The sequence below is a fragment of the Anarrhichthys ocellatus genome, unplaced genomic scaffold, assembly GCF_004355925.1.
Source record: "Anarrhichthys ocellatus isolate YVR2014 unplaced genomic scaffold, GSC_Weel_1.0 scaffold76, whole genome shotgun sequence".
NCBI classification, from domain to species: domain Eukaryota; kingdom Metazoa; phylum Chordata; class Actinopteri; order Perciformes; family Anarhichadidae; genus Anarrhichthys; species Anarrhichthys ocellatus.
Window position 1 is genome coordinate 1,253,514 of NW_022280106.1, and position 5,555 is coordinate 1,259,068.

General features: G+C 41.3%; 1 protein-coding gene across 3 annotated transcripts in view; it reads left to right on the plus strand.

Annotated features, from left to right (window-relative positions):
- Positions 1–5,555, plus strand: part of c1qtnf1 (C1q and TNF related 1) — a 22,359-nt gene that overhangs the window by 5,793 nt on the left and 11,011 nt on the right. The gene's annotated exons all lie outside the window — the stretch shown is intronic.

Below are 5,555 nucleotides of genomic sequence, written 5' to 3' on the forward strand. Positions count from 1 at the left end.
TTACCTCTGATATGTAGTGGAGTAAATAGTACAATATTTACCTCTGAGATGTAGTGGAGTAAATAATACAATATTTACCTCTGATATGTAGTGGAGTAAATAGTACAATACTTACCTCTGAGATGTAGTGGAGTAAATAATACAATATTTACCTCTGAGATGTAATGCTTTTTCCAGGATCAAGTCTGTATTTTTTTAACAGGAACATTGTATTGCTCTATTGACTTGCGCCCTTTTTGGTTTCTTAAAACATCACACATTAAAACCTCATATATTCCATTTTTTTTCGTAGAGTGCAAACTCCCAAAGTTATTCAGCACTGCAGGAAACACATCTTTTTGTCTTCTGTGTTGTATACATCAGGAAAAGGGCAATCTCCCTCTGTGAGCAGGTACAACTCAAAACTTTCTTGTGCTCGTTGACATTTACCGCCAGCTTTAACTCTTCATCTGGCGGGTAAAAGCTATTCCAGGTAAGTTATTTTCATGGATTTACTCCTGATACAATGTAGTGATGAGACAGGACTGTGTTAACTCTCAAGATGCTCCTTAATTACGTCACATCTGTATGGTACAACATACTTATACTGCCATCTAGTGCCTGTAAATGTATCAACATACAACATCTACACTCACACACACACACACACACACACACACACACACACACAGCACTGCACACGGCGATAGATCCCATGTTATCTTGATTTACTACATCTCTTATCTTCTCCTTTTAGCTCCTGCTTGTGGGTTGTGTGTAACCACATGCTCCTACTCTAGCTCCCACCCAAAGGCCGATGGCATTACAGGACAAAAGTGACAAAAAACAATTTGAAGCTCTGAATACCCAGCATGTTCACTAAGTTCCCTACAAACAAATGAAGCTTTGCGTTAGTTCATGCAGGACACGGAAGTCATACGCCCCCAGCTGTAACCAGCTGACAGCCAGTCGATTGCATCATAGCTTCCAATCGGCCACGCACCAATCACAGCCCACTCTCACTTCAAGGAGGTTTATTTAAATATGACTCCCTCCTCACTGATTCATTCTACATCTACGCTGTTACAGACCGCACTGCTGGCGAGGCTTCGCCTCCTCCACCACAGCCTCCACCCTTTTTAGTTCATCTTCTGGCAAATGGTTGAAACGTATTTTAAAAATGTACTTCTGGCTCATTTCTGTAAACCCTTGGGGGTTGTTGCTCGGTGCTCCCCGTCTTAGCTTGGTAGCTGCTGGCTAATCCGAGGAGCATTCAAAGAGCGGAGCCATCATCGCCAAGTTTAACTGTATTTCCATTTGTTGCAATAAATGGTTAAAATCTATGACGAGAGTGTTCCTGACTGAACTTATTTACAGCAAAGGAATACATTTATATTTAACAGAACAAATAACTAGTTATGTGAACAGTAGATTGTAGTGACATTTAGGGAAAGATTAAATTCCCTCATGCCCAAATGTGGCCCACATTTGTAATTTGAGCTACATTTGAATGAAACAAAAGTTTATGTAGTGGTTTACAGAGAAATGTCTTGGGTTTGTCTGTATGTGATCATTTAGCTGAATGAAGAAAGTTGATGTTGCAGCTATTGCAGGAAGACCATCCTTTGCTGTGCCCTCATGAGGTCCTGGGTGATGATGGTGCTCAGGAAGTGTATACAGAGGAGTCACATAGGGTGTTGAGAGTGGGGAGAGCTGGGTTCCTTCTGAAATTCCCAATGATCTCCACTGTCTTCAGAAGCTTGGGAGATTGATCATCTGGTAGACATGTGGTGTCATCATCGAACTCTGAGGGATTAACAGACTGATGATTGGAGGTGCAGCTTTTTGTGTACAGGTAGAAGATTAGAGGGGAAAGGATGCAGCCTTGAGGGGGACTGGTGCTGATGGTCAATGAGTCTGAGATGTGATTCCCCAGCTGTATGTGCTACCTCCTATCTGACAGTCTGTGATCCACCTGCATTGAGTCAGGTACACTCACACCTGGCACTGCAGTAGGGAGAGCTTGTCCTGCAGTATAGCTGGGATGATGGTGTTAAAGGTGGAGCTAAATTACCAACAGTATCCTAGCGTAGGTTCCTGAAGAGTAGAGGTGCTGGAGGATGAAGTGGAGGGCCATGTTGGCTCTGTAGGCGAACTGCAGGGGGTCCAAGAGGAGGTCGATGATGGTTTTGAGGTAGGACAGCACAATGTGCTCAAATCATTTCATTATCTCAGAGGTCAGGGGCGACCTGTGGTTCTGGATTCTTTAGGGATGGGATGATATCTAATCTATCTAATATAGTTTTTATTATTACTCACAATACTATTTTTATTACCGATATCATTAACGCACATTACTGACTTTGCTTCTTCACCGGAGTCTCTGTGCCTTCTCACCTCGCAGGTTTCCATGGATCTTATACCTGGACCCTGGTCTTGCCTCCTGCCGTGGTTCTGTCATATGCATTGAATGTGTTGTGTTATTTTGTTCATTCTGCACACATGACATCTATTGCACTTCTGTCCATCCTGGGAGAGGGATTCCTCCTCTGTTGCTCTCCCTGAGGTCTCTCCCTCTTTTCTCTCCGTTAAAGGGTTTTTTGGGGGAGTTTTTCCTGTTCTGATGTGAGGGTCCTGGGTCAGAGGATGTCGCATGTGTACAGATGGTAAAGCCCTCTGAGGCAAATTAGTGATTTTGGGCTACATAAAATAAATTGAATTGAATTGAATGATGGTGGAGGTCTTGAAACAGGCTGGCACATCATCTCCAGTGAGGTGCTGAAGAAGTCTGTGAACACAGGAGACAGCTAGTCAGCAGCACAGTGCCTCAGGTTGAAAGGAGAGATGGAGTCTGATCCGGCTGCTTTGGGGCATATCTATCTCCTGGAAGGGCTGTTCATGTCCTCCCTTTTTTAGATTTGTTCCTAATCTATCCAATGAAATGTGTCAGCATCTGCTGGGTGGATTGACACTACATTTGGTAGAGACATTAATGGTCCTCAAAGGATGAATCCCACTGACTTTGGTGATTCTTTGACTTAATCTCTAGTGACACAATGCTCCTGACATTTTATCTTGTGCCAACAGAGCCATACGTTTTTACCTAACATTTACTCAGTTGACAGACAATTGAGTATACTAATGACTTTGATGATCTTCTGACTTATCTCTGGCACCACCGTATCTTATACAAACACAACCCTAACTGTGCACACAGTTAAGGTGCAAAAACAAGAAAAGCTTTGTGTGTTATGGTAATTAATGGCCATGACTTTACAATTTATTTCTGTTTTTAGACATGGATTCCCAAAAGGAGGTGAGTAAAGAATGGAGGAAGCACTTTAAGAGTAACAGAATGCTTTTGGTAAATCAGGAGGTAGCGGAAACACCGAGAGTTGAGTTCTGTTGAGTTCTCATTACGTTACGAGCTATGAACCGAACCATGGCTCAAAAATGGGGATCTGAACCAAACCGTCAATTTGGAGAAGTGTTACACATCTACTAGTTGAGGGGATATCCACAACAATGTTTGGATTTTATAAGGAAAGCAGGTAATTTCTAACATACTTGAATAAAGTACCAAAAAGATTATTTTTTAGATATGGAGGGAAGTAATGGCCACAAGTTCCCTAGGTCTAATAGTGTTTGGAACCAAACAGTGTAGACAGCCATTTAAGGTGTCCTTTCCAACTAAGTTAGGGATGGCCATTCATTTAGTGATACTTTTGAGATCGGCAGAGCCCAAGGACATGCATTTAGTTCAAGATCAAGGTTAGGGTATCTTCTTAAAGGGAACACCGCCTAAATTAAAGTCTAATATGTTATTTCCATGGCTTAGGAAAGTTCAATCAATATTTGTGACCAGAGAAGTAACTGGTGGTATCATCAAGTATAAAGTCTGGTGCTGTTCCACAGACAATGAATAGGAGACTGATTTTCTAGACACACAGATATGTTTTTTTTTATCTTATAAAAGGAAAAGTTCCAGTCCTTGATTATGATTGGCTGAACCAAGTTTGTACCCGTTGTAAAATGCTCTACAAACACACAGCTGTGACTGCATTACAGCTATTTTCAGATCTGATCATCCGCCTGGATGGGAACGGTCAGGAGTATGCTAAGCTGTCATTTAATGAATCCACGAAAAAACAGAAGGATGCTGGGGAGAGAAACAATGGCTACGTTCACAATGCAAGCGTTAGTGCTCATATCTGATTTATTACTCAGATCCCATTTTATAATAATCACCCCAATCTTTGCATGCTTTCCACTTTGTTGCTTTGCAACTGCTATGCTAAGTGTTGCTAAAGAACTACATTGATTGGTGGTATTTATTTCTAACATCTGGTTGCAAATAATTTGCAGTTCTTGACTGCCTGAAGTTACGACACAGAGACTTGAGCTGACAGTTGTTATGTTCTCTGTAATGCTCTGTCAGCCTTGTTCTGCATTTGTTTGTTGCACTAGACTCCATACAGGTTGGTCACAAGGGCTAAGATGGCCTACTGGCTGAAGCATGCTGATCCAATGAGTGGAATAAAAGTAGACTGCTGTGGGTTAGGGTTGGTTGAACATTGGGCAGGCATGCTGTCTTAAAAGTCCACAATGTTTGACCTGTCATGGATTCTTCTGTTATCTTACCCACACATTACAGATGGTGTATGTGTGTGTCGAAAATGTCCAAAGAGATAAAGTTCAAAGACTTGTGGCTTCATGGTGGAAACTTTAATCCTCAATGAATCTCATGTTTTCCCTCGAGTGACCTCGGTTTCTAATCTCTGCTTTATACACACAGACCTACTGACTGTCCACATTCATGTGTGGGTGGACCACATGACGAAAAACTCTTTGAACTTTCAAGTCATTTAATTTTTACAAGAACAAAGAGAGAAGTGGTAAAGCTTCTCTATTCTCTAACTTCTGTAAAAGCATCGGTACCACCATGAAATAATATTTTACACGCTCCTTGTTACAGACCAAAAAGTACAGCACCATTTGCAATATAATGTATTAAAGTATCAAAAGTACATATCTCCCCAATTGTTTGCATACCCCCCCGCCCCCTCCCCCAAAGTATTTGTAAAATCTGTCTTTCTTTTGACCAGGCATGTTATTGCAGTCGGGGATTGGGTGTGTGTCCTCACACTTTAACCCTTGTGATCATTTGTGTGTGCAGTGTCTCTGATGCATGGTCCTTTTTACGCTGTGTCCTGTGTGTTTACTGCAGTCAGACAGGGAGTCTCATGGCATTGCTCTGGTTATATGTCTCTTGAGTTAAAATTCAAATATGCGTTTTTAGAATAGTTTTAAATGGTAATGCTCATTTCAGCTTGTTGTTGCATAAAGATAATCTAAACCACCACTTTACATTGAGCAATGCTTTTTCCCACAAACCATAAATGAATGGGAATTCTGTATTCATTTCAGCATTAAAAAAAAAAAAAAAAAAGTTGAAACTAAAATATCTAAACTTTACTCGCATGTCTGATTAAACGGAACAGTGTTAGGTATCTGTCTATGATATGTGTATGTGTGTGTGTGTGTGTGTGTGTGTGTGTGTGTGTGTGTGTGTGTGT